This window comes from Esox lucius, chromosome 11 (assembly GCF_011004845.1).
Source record: "Esox lucius isolate fEsoLuc1 chromosome 11, fEsoLuc1.pri, whole genome shotgun sequence".
Lineage (NCBI taxonomy): Eukaryota > Metazoa > Chordata > Actinopteri > Esociformes > Esocidae > Esox > Esox lucius.
This window is the reverse complement of record NC_047579.1, coordinates 29,658,135-29,670,172: the sequence shown is the minus strand read 5'-3', so window position 1 is coordinate 29,670,172 and position 12,038 is coordinate 29,658,135. Positions and strand designations below refer to the sequence as shown.

Here is a 12,038-nt window from a genome sequence, read left to right as displayed (position 1 = left end):
TCAATTCACTTATTGCGCTAATGGTAAATTACAGTGTTTGCCTTTAGTTTCATTGCATGTAGTTAACATTACTTTGATTGACTCATACCAACATAGCCTTCTGCCATTTTGTTTCTTTACCATACTGGACCGTACCTGCTTACTCAATCAAACCTAGTGTCATTTCGGCTAAATGTTATTCATGCCTCATCTGGGTATGTATGCAAAAACATATCAACATCCACACATTGCTACTATTTCCATCAAACCATCTCCTGCAAACAATTTGATGCACATGTTCAATAAAACGCATTCAACACACAAAACATACTGCAACTTCCATTACAGGCCAATAACGCAAGGCATGCGCAACACACCCCTAGAAATGAACGTAGAGCTGTTGGCGCTTTCCAGTCGTTACGTTCACCCTTGCATGCGAGTGTATACTGGCACAACTACATGCATTAACTTGATAATCCAAGGCAGTGCATGTTCACTGTCCACAACGTACTTCATTCATTTGACATTTTATATTTCTGTCCCATGTTCCCGTTGCCAGCTTTTTAACTTTTAATATACATGTCTTTTATGTAAAAAAAATAATATTCATGGTTTGGCCTGCAGTGGGAAGGGATCAGGGCATGGTAGTGTATTTAACCTCTGCCTTGTATCAACAGGAGCATAAGACTCAACACTCATAGACTCTATTTGACTCAGTGTAAAGCTCTCCACTCAATTGTATGCAGAAGAAACTGTGGGCGGGATGAGGACTTTCTGTGGTTTTCTTTTCAAGGTCTTCAAACAAACCAAACAATAAAAGAGAAGCAAAAAAATAAATACTTAAAGAGAAAGGAGACGTTCTTCCTGTTTCGGGTCATGGTCTTCCTCCCACTCAGGGCTGGTTGCTGGTTACTGGTTGGTCCTGTACGCCCACCATGATTGGACGCAGACCAACATGTTGAAATGGGTGGGAAGGGTTAGTTCATCCAGAGTAATCAAGTGTTGTATGAAACAAATAGCACCAAGCACCAGATGCACATGTTAACAACATTGAGGGGGTTCTATTCAGTAGCATGAATACCACAAATGAACATGACTGGTAAATACAAATCACACTGTAACAATGGTATAAATAGAGCCCTTCGTAAGCCATGCTAATGTGAACTGCAGACAGCAGCCCTCACAAACACAGTGGTAGGGTAGCATTTTGGACGGTTCATCGAAAACACTTTCAAATGACCACTCAAACACCTTTCACACCAGGTTTCCCATGGCAACAACTAAACATCCAGAAGTAAAGGAGTTTGCGGGCTTTTTCGAAAAAGCTCCTTGTCCCTGAAATTGTGTCATCAGTGTTAGACGAGTGCTTCCCCTGGCCATTGTAGAGTCTGATCGCTAGCTAATTATTATGTGCATCAGAGCATCTTAATTCATAATTATAGACCAACAACTACCCTCTTCATCATCCATTCCACCCCCCTGCTGCTTCATTCTCTCCTGGACTGTGTGTGTGTGTGTGTGTGTGTGTCGGTACATGCCTGTCTGTATCTGTTCCTATGTGTGAGTCTTTTGTACAGTATAGTAGCTGTAGATTCCCCACACACTCCTCCCGCCCCTGGTGTGTCCCCTTGGTGCCAGTCCCTCAGTGGGGAAGCTTTCCAGCCCTGACCACCCAGTCACCCCACACTTCACCACTGTTTCAATAACAAAGACACGCATACAGACAGGCACTGGACCTTACCAGTCAGACTGACTGACAGAGAAGAAGCGGTTTCACTTTCACAAATCCTCTGTCACCCCAGAAATAGACACTCCACTCCCGGTCCCTGCCATCCACACAGCCACTGAAGTGAGGCCATTTCAGCAGAATGGCCTTTTTATTTTTTTTTTTACCATTGTCAAGGTTAGTGGCCATTTGGGGTACTAAGGTGGCATGTTTACAAGTATACACAGTAAACCTAATAACACACAGGGTTATTAGAGAGACTGCTTTTTATCTCAGACAGTTTTGGTGCTTTAGTGAAACAGTGAGATGGAGAAAAACAGGAGTTTTGATCTCTGAGTTCTACTTGGTTCTTTACTCCCACCATGTGGTGATATTTAGCTGTGTACCCTTACAATACAGAAAGAGCGGATACCTGGCTTTGATTGTCTTCAAGCTGTCCATTTATGTACAATGCTCTTGTTCTCTCTGCTTATGTTCACTAGAGTTCAGTGTGTCTCTCCTTGAGCTCTCTGCATTCCTCTCATTCAAGTCAATACAGTGCATCATAAGGAGAGAAACTAGACATGAACCAAGGCAATGTGCCTCCCACATTTAAATGCAGAGTGTAAGTAATAGCATAATTGATTTCATTTATCACATCTGGATACACAACAAGGTTATTGTTTGAAATATTAAAACAGAAGTTCACTCTTGAAATGTCAACATGATATATAGTCGTTGAAGAATTATAGGATCAGTCAACTTCTAGTGGAGGGCCGAGATTAGGACTTGATTATAGCTGATTTGAGTTTTCCAAAAACAATCGGTATTTAGAGTTGTTGTGTACACCGATTACGACCAAAGCTAGCGTATTAAAATGAAGGACGCATCGCAGTCAAAAGGACCTTGTGGCGGCAGAGAAGCCAAGGTAAGTTTCTAAATAGCGTGAAATGTATCTAACAATCAGTCATCACATTATCACCGGTTGGCTACACGTGGTTGATATTTCTAAGTGAATTTGCTTGTACGTCTTTGCATATAGGCTAACAAATGCGATTAATTTATCCTCAAATCACAGCCTACTTCAACTTCGCCAAACAGGTGCTGTTCAACAAAAGCGCATTCGCAAACAAAGAATACTCATTGTGCAAATTAAAATGGTGTAGGCTAACCATAAACAACGTGTCAGCTGACAGCATTAAATAGGGACGTAGGCCCAATGTCCACACTCACAGACTTTGAAGCGCGTTCTTACTACGTCTGTGAGGGCTTAAGGCTGTGACACTGTCAAATCGTCAAGTGCGCAAGGGCTCTCTCGCAGACATTTTGATCCCTTTATGCACTATTTCCTTCAGTCCGCATTTCCGTAGACTCTGCCCGAGGGAATTGCCCCCAGTTCATACCTTTGTGACGTGTACGGGGGTTACAAGGGAAGCCCGGAAGCGTCAGAAAAATCCCGGAAAACACGACTAAATATAGAAGAACGGTAAACTACACTACATTAACAAGGATTTAAGATGACACATACAACACATGAAATCAGAGGAATGCAATCACCTAATTACACACCTAGCCAACTAGGTATTTTAAAAACAAGGTGTTTGCTTAACAGTGCTGTTTTGATCAAAAATAGCACATTGATTAGTGACAAATATAGAGTATTATTGACAATTACCTCTCGTCCACTCTGTAGGGCAGCGTCGTCAAGGTAACATGATAAAGGCGCAAAGTCCCATGACTATTTATAGCATTTTGAGCCCATGCAGCCTCTTGCACTCAATCACTTACCAGGTGACATCAGTTAAGTCTGTGGGGGTTCAGGGCATAGGGTTTAGACCATCATGTTACTCTTCTGGAATGCATTGCAAGCAGTCACCTTATGCAGCTGAGTTTGCAGGATTGAAAACATGGTCTGTCTGCACCACACACATCATCACCTGGCCCGTTATCTGTGTGAAGACCATTTAATTTCTAGAAATACCGTAATCAATTCGCCACAATGTTACAATAATATTTAATAGTTAAGGATGATCAGTGTTAAATTAACTAGGGTTGCCACGCGTTCTGTGAAATATGGAGTCATGGGTCACAGTCAAGTGCCCGCTACATGTGTACCTTGTGTAGACAATCCTTAAAAGGTCCAATTGCTACATTTTTATGATTATTCCTAGGAAGGTAGTAGATACTAGTAAGCCTATTACTGGCTAATAAGCTGTTAAAATGGCCAGTGGCGAAAGCAATACAGTTCAGTGACAATTTTTAATAAGAACTTAATAAGAAACGTTAATCAGTTTTACACAATCCTCAATGGAGTCTAGCGACTACTGAAACGTGTATTGCCCTCGCGTAGTGGTTAAAGACATTGCCGCTCATGTGGAAGACCTAAGTTTGAATCTATTGAGATCATTGACATTTATTAATTATTTCTGGTAGATTCCACAATTCTCTCGTCTTTTCACTTGATGAAAAAGTAAGTTATCTTTGCCTTTATTGATAGTTATTGTATAAATGTAATTCACGAATGAAAGAAAAAAAATACATTATTATGCCACAAAACAGAATAGCTTTGGCAGACTTGCTAGCAATTGCTCAATTCTTATGACTATTCCAGTAAGTTAGTAGATACCGGTAAAGCTTATTACTGGCAAATACGCTGTTAAAACAGCCAGTGGCAAACGCAATACATAGCTGCTATTTGTGGTGGATGTAAACTTAGGAAGAAACGTTAGTCAGTTTAACTGTATAAATGTAATTCACGAATGGCCAATTAACAATTAAAACGGCCAGTGGCAAAAGACGATTTGTTCAGGATAGAGACAAGAGGCTATACTGACACCCAGTAAACGTTCAGCTCTGTGGTGTAGTGGTTAACGACGCAGCCTTTCATGTGGGCAGCCTGGGTTCTGTGTTGGTAATTCCATCAAACAGAACTTTTAAACGAGTAAAGACAGAGACATAATTCTCTTGGCACAATTGAAAGTTTATTTGCAAATAGAGATACGCTTACAGAATAATCGTCTGAGGACTCTCTAAATTAATACATGACAATCATCAGTACTTATAGGGGAAAAAGGGGTGTGGTAAGTTGTTGCCCATCTGTCTTATGTCACATAGGTTTTACCCAAAGGGTGGGCTGTCCCCCCACCTTATCCTTCCTGCCATAATGTTTACTGTTGTGTTTACCTAAAGAAGCCCAATTGCCCCTACTTCCCCCCAAGGGCCACATTCCTAAGGAACAAAGGACTGATTCCCTTGTTGGTTTAAACAGAAGAACAGATGATCAGAGTACCTAGTAATCCTCCGATATTATACAGACATGTGTGTCACAATCAAAGTAAAGAGTTACATACCAGTTAATAGAAAATACATTCCTCAAATGTACCTTAGTTAAAAAATGTCCATGACAATCCATCCTCTTGATACCAAATCAACCCTTGGTATCAATCATTAAACAGTTTACTCATTAGGATGTAGACTGCAACAAAACAGTACTCTTTAACAACATGACCCTGTTGATATCATTACCCCTAATGATTAGAGACAAGCCTGAAATGTCTGGATCCTCATTGTAACTGTCTGAGGGACAGTGTTACTGAGATTTAATGTTTAGTCTAGATTTTTTATAATTTCATTAGTGTTTCAATTCATACAGTAATTAAAAACATAAAAAATGTAATAAGAGTTTAAAAAGGGATGTTTGATCTAAATTTGTACTAAAATATTTAACGTTCAAAAAAGAAATCACTGTCTTATGAAAAAAATTTGGAAATAAATGATCAAAGGACATCTGTATGATGCTTGGCCTTATTTAATTGGACCAGTCTAATTACAGTGAAAACTTAACGCCAGCATGGCCAAGAGTCTAACGAGCAGCGTGTGTCCGTAACGAGAGAGAGAAGCATCGCTGAGCCAGCGTTTGACCGGACAAGACGCGAGAGAAGTGTCGTGCTGATCCGCGGGAGAAGGAAGGGGAGTCGTTCCTGACCCAGGGTGGAGAGTGCCGCGATTTCGCCAACAGAGGGCAGCAACAGCGAGGACTACAGCTCCGGAAATATCCCCTACAGGCCACAGAGTGCAGTATCTGTTTCGTCCATTGCTGTCAACACAAAACGGGCGGCTCCACAGACAGCGCCAGGTTTGATTGTGCTACCCTGTGCTTCTATATGGACCTTCGTACAGTTTGAAAGAAAAGACTTGATAAAACAAAATACTGGTTTATTAATGAGAGAGTAATTTAATTTGAGAGAGAGTCTTTATAGCCCAATTGCTGTTGCTGATTTATCAGTGTAATTGTTATTAATGTTTTAATGTTATTGTTAATAGTTTTCATCTGAGAGTTTAAATACTCAAACGAGTTTGAGTGAGTAGAAATAGCAGTTGATTGCACAAATAACTATATCGTTTTGAAGGGTTTATCTGCACAATTAGCTATAATTTGATGTATACAGTTTTTTTTATAAATTCTGTGAAATGTCAGTTCATGAAGTGCAGAATTAAGTGAAAAAAATAGAGCCTCTTCAAAAGGAGTTAAGTAGTTTGAGAGTATGGTTAAAGACACAAGCTGAGGAAACTGAAAAGGAGAGATTAGAAACACTTATAGGTGACATTCTTGCAAAAATAGAAATACTAAAAGTATCAATGGTTGATCTCTACCACCTCCCAGACAGACAACCTCAAGAGATCTTCATGAGAGAGAAAATTAACCCCAAAAAAGCTGGAGCTGAAGCAACAAGAGACCTCTCAAAATGAGAGTAAATTCAGAACTTTGTAGGAAAAATGGAAAGAGCAGGTTAAAGTTGCACGCACCAATCTTAAAGAGGAGTGCTCCGACAAAGGGTTGGGTGAAATGATGGATGCTGTGGAAGGGCTAGAGAAACAAGTGAAAGATGCATATGTAAATGTACAATCTCAATCAACACCTTCTACTGAGATTATAAGGAAGGTGGATTCCTGCACAGCGGTATCAAAAGACTTGATGGAGCTAATGAAAGTATGCATAAGTGAAGTAGGGCAAGAGGAATTTGATGCTAAGGCAGAAAGCGCAAGACTTCATTTGATACTGGACAGAGAGTATGCCCAGTCAATATTTGGGTCTTCAAAGACCAAATCTAATGTTCGTAGCCACCATTCAAACCGTTCTTCACAGTCATCAGAACAGCAAAGCATAACAGCCAAATGGGCAGAGTGTGCAGCGCAGCTGGCCGCAAAGAAGGTTGAAATAAACATGGAGGAGTCAAACGCCACACAAAAGCAAGAACTTAAAAGATTGGAAAATCAGAGAGATCTTGATGTGATAGCTGCTAAGCTTAGGGCATACTCTGAAACTGACTCAAATGAGATGTGCAGCAAAAACCAAGCAACACCTCCAGTACCACGTAAAGAAATTAAAAAAGACCAAACAGATGAGAATGATGAACAAACAACCAATACTAACAATGAAGCATCTTTAGTACAAGCCCTGCAAGATGCAATGTTTCTTACAAGATTTCCCACACCTGAACTCTCATTCTTCTTAGGAGACCCACTTAAGTTCTTAGAGTGGAGAACAAGTTTCAAAACACTGATAAAACGTTGATGTATAAATCCAGTGGACAAGTTGACCTGCCGAAGTACATCAGTGGTGAGGCAAAATCTGTAGTAGAAGGAACCTTTAACAGAAAGGATGATGAGGCTTACAATCAAGCATGGGAAGCATTGAATGCTCGATACGGCCATCCCTTTGTGATCCAGTGTGCATATAGAGAAATGATTGGCAGTGAAATTAAGACAATTTTCTGACAGTCTGCAGCAATGCCATGCCTCACATCAAAGTACACCAGGTGTTGAATGACAGTGAGGATAACCGAAAGATGCTACAGAAACTCCCAGATTGGTTGACCTCTCGCTGGAATCGCCACAAAGCAGCTGCGACAAACAGAGGAATTCCCCAATTTCAAGGAGTTTGCTGACTTTGTAGCAAAGGAAGCAGATATAGCATGCAATCCTGTGACATCCTTTCAAGCCTTAGAGTCTCCTGAAGAAAGGCCACTAAGAGATGTAAAACGTCCAAAGGCTAGTACATTCAGTACAAATGTGAAAGCAGATAAATCAGATAAATCAATGTCAATTATGAAAACATACAGTGCTGTAGAGAGCAGCTCAAAAGATTCAAATGGATCAAGGAAAGTGAGCTTATCAGCATTATCTTCAAACCCGGTAACATGCCTATGCTGTGGAGAGAGTCACTACATCCACAAATGCCAGAAGCTCTCCAGTAAGCTTGCAGAGGAGAAAAGGTTCATATTAGACAATAAACTGTGCTTTGGGTGTCTTAGGAAGGGACACAATGCCAAGGACCGCAGGAATAAAGCTACTTGTGGCATATGTAAGAAACCTCATCCAACACCACTTCATGAGGACTGTTCTGCTGCAGCAGACGCATCATCTTCTCATGCTATGCAAGCAGAAGAAAACACATCCTCCCTTTCCTGCTGTGTTGGTAGAGGTGAAGGTGGGAGCACATCCATGATTGTGCCTGTTTGGATTTCTTCAATCACCACCCCTGAAACAGAGACCTACACAGAGTAGCAACACTTTTGTTGACCAAGGGGTACAAGGGGCACAGAGCCAGTCAAGTTGAAGCTTACCACTATGATGGGAAAATATTCCATTGTTCAGATTGAAAGAGTCAGTGGGCTTAGAGTTAGAGGGTTTACCTCAAAAAGCATTGTCAACTTTCCACCTGCTTACACCAGAGACTTAATTCCACTTGAACGTTCTCACATTCCTACCCCTGAAACATTTGACCCAAATAGCACAGGGAATACCAGAGCTGAAGGAGTGTGAGGTTGGATTCCTCATAGGCTATGACTGCCCCAGAGCCTTGGCTCCACGACAAGTCATAACAGGAGGTGACTATGAGCCATATGGTATCAAAACTGACCTGGGTTGGAGCATTGTTGGCAATTCATCTCAGGTCGCAAAGTCAACAGAAGTGACAGGCCTGTGCCATTGGGTATCTGTCAAGGAACTTCCACCATTGACACCAGCCAATGTCATCAGAGCCCTTGAAGCTGACTTCAAAGACACTAACACTGGGGAAATGAGCATATCACAAGATGACATTGTAGGGATATTTTCATAAAATGTTTTTTCACATTATGACTGTAACAGCCAGGAGCCACTTGACTGGACATGGGGGAATCACAGAGGAGAGGGGAGTTTTATTTTAATTTTTAATACACTTTTTATATTAATGTTACTTTTGGGTCTTAGAAATTTTCTGGCAAATCCTGATTAAATTGTTTATTTGGTCATTGCTATTGTACTTCCAGGTAGTTTTAGTCTTTAGTTTTTTGCCCATATTGAAATGTGAAACAGTGTTTTGTAAAATGATACCCCTATAGCACCAAGAAAACAGTTTTTACTGATTTTGTGATTAGAAACCTATTGACCAAAAAAACATTCACATGGGTGGAAACATAACTTGGACAAAAAGGGAAGTTTTATATTAGGGCACTCATAATTCATATTGTTATTTTAAATCTAAATTGATAATTGTTTTGGATTTGTTGTGAATTATATGTGATGATTTTATACATCTGAAACATTTGTTTATTTGTCTGACATTTAAGTAATGGTCCCACCATCTTTCTGGGTTCCAGAACCTGATTCATGAACGTTTCATTGGTGGGAGATGGCGGAAGGCCTGACCTTGTTATGTCTGGAACACATCAACGGTGAGACAGAAGAGCAACAGATCTGAGGCACAGAGTGGCTCACTGCCAAAGAAGATGTTAAAGTATTTACAACATCAAGACCAAAGCATAGAGGCCTTTGGGTCAAAACGTCAACAGACAATAACAACAAAAGGACAATGTGCCAGGTGAAGGGAGAGGACTAGGGAGTAACTTCCCAGTTAAATTCAGACTTTGCCATGTATTGGGTTAGAGGTTGTGACACAAAGTCTAAATGGAGCGGGAATTCAAAATTAAAATGTAACTCTTTTGTTATAGGTATTGCACGACAACAAATATCCTAGGAAGATAGGTGAACAAATGTTTCATGATGACAGTATCATTACTCAAGACCGTATAATTGTGATTTGTGTCAAAGGGGCTGATTTCTGTGCTGAATTGGATTGTTCTCCACTGTTACTGAAGGTTTCAAGTTCCTAGGTGGCTTGTAGCCAACCTAGTACAAAGAGAGTACTGCTTGGAGAATTAGATGGTTTATTATTTTTATTATTTTACTTATATTCTCAATGATTGAAGTGATTATCATTCAAATGATGTATGATTTATTTTATGCAATTTATAGTCATTGTATAATCAGTTTATATTCCATTCATATGTAATTGTTTGAAACAAAATATTTTGCAAGGCTCTGAAAGAAATCTGCACATGCTTTATTGGTCAGGTTGGAAGTCTTTTACTTCCCCCCAGCCAAATGGGGAGGGAGAGGTTTGGCTTCCAGCCTCTGGAGCGGTGGTTGACAGAGGAGATGTTTTAGGTAATTGGGTTGATTTAAACTCTCTTATAGGAACTGAGTTCTCCTCCTCACCTACCGCATCCAGGTCTAGATTGTGGGACTTAGAAGTCCCAGAGGGGGGATGTGTAGGGATATTTTCATAAAATGTTATTTCACATTAACCTGATGAAGAGTAGACAGAACATCTCATGTGATCACTTGTATATTAATTGAGTTTTAATTGATAAAACATTTAACCAGGGCTCATATTATTTTCCCAAACAGTTTAATTGTTAAGAGAGAGTGATGAACTATTGTTCCCATGGTCAGTGCAATGAGTGGTTGTTGTTATCTCATATTGAGGACAGAAGGACCTGTAGCTTGTCCTTGACTGTCTTGGCAAAATCTTGGGAGGATGAGTGGGCCCATAGATAAGGAAATCTTTCCATTTCAGAGAATATGCTGAGTCATGATGAGTAGTGGCTGGGGGAGCGAATCCCAGAGGGTTGTGAGAAACATCGATGGAAGATTCGAGAAGGATCCATCCAGAAATTAGCATAATGGGAGGACCTAATATCATTGTATAACCATACTGTATAAAAATGTGTGTTTAATGTTTGGAAGTCGGTTGTTCTGCAGACCAACATGGCTTGGTTGCTCTGCAGATCAGCACGTCTTTATGACGTCAATAAAGTCTACTTTTGGATTCGAAGGCTCTTTGCATATTTTTTTGTCTGGAAATCTGAAGTGTTTTCCACGACAACATTCAGTTCATGCATATACTGAATGAAAGAATAAAACAGAATGCAGATGGACCCCTCGAGATGCCTCTTGCTTTTAAGACACGGCCACAACTGTCAGAAAATAAACGACTGGCTCTGGTGTGGCAGAAGCAGCTAAAGGGAACGTTTTAGAGAAATCAAAGATTCAAGAATGACTACATTAAGTTCATGGACAGTGTATTTAAAGATGGGGATGCAGAAAGAGCTGAGAATCAACCCAGTGCAGGAAACGTCTGTTATATCCCTCACCAGGGAGTATATCACCCTAGAAAACCAGAAAAATTCAGGGTTGTGTTTGATTGCTCCTCCAAGTATGAGGGCACAGCTCTGAATTATCACTTGTTATCCAGACTCGACCTCACAAACGGATTGACAGGAGTACTCTGCAGGTTCCGCAAACACTCAATTGCACTGATCTGTGACGTTATTTTTTTTTTACACATGTTCCATCTAAGCCCAGAGGACAGAGTCTACTTACGATTCCTGTGGTGGGAAAACAGGGATACGAAGGCAGAGCCAAAAGAATATCGAATGCAGGTCCATCGGTTTAGAGCAACATCTTCTCCAGGTTGCGCAAAACATGGAATGAAGTACCTTGCAGGCCAAAACAAGAAGGATTTTCCTGCAGCAGCCAATAATTTTTATAATGATGACGGGTTGATCAGCGTAGACTCGGTGGAGACTGCCATCAAACTAGTCAGAGAAGCACAAAATGTATGTGCAAAAGGGAACTTACACCTCCACAAGTTAATCTCAAACAACAGAGAAGTTTTGCAGTCTATTCCTGACAGTAAACTAGCTAGTGGAGTACAGGATGTTGATCTCAATCATGAGGAACTCCCAGTTCAGACTGTGTTGGGAGTGAAGTGGAGTGCGAACAGTGACACATTCTCTTTTAATGTCGCCCAGGATAGGAAGTCAGTGTCATGGTGGGGAATTCTCTCCACAGTAGCCTCTGTGTTTGACCCACTAGGCTTCCTGGCTCCTTTCCTTCTACTGGGAAAGACAATACTGAAGGAAATGTGACAAAAGATCATTAGATCATGGGACAAACAATTGCCTGCAGAATTAAGGCATCGGTGGGAGAACTGGCTGAACGATCTAGAAAATCTAGGGAAGGTACA

General features: G+C 40.6%; 1 long non-coding RNA gene across 1 annotated transcript; it reads left to right on the top strand.

Annotated features, from left to right (window-relative positions):
• The first annotated feature begins 2,964 nt into the window (after positions 1-2,964).
• LOC109616234 lies at positions 2,965-10,342 on the top strand. The gene is made up of 3 exons (XR_002197365.2): positions 2,965-3,170; positions 5,517-5,819; positions 9,328-10,342. It is a non-coding gene; the product is annotated as an uncharacterized LOC109616234 (long non-coding RNA).
• Positions 10,343-12,038: the final 1,696 nt, after the last annotated feature.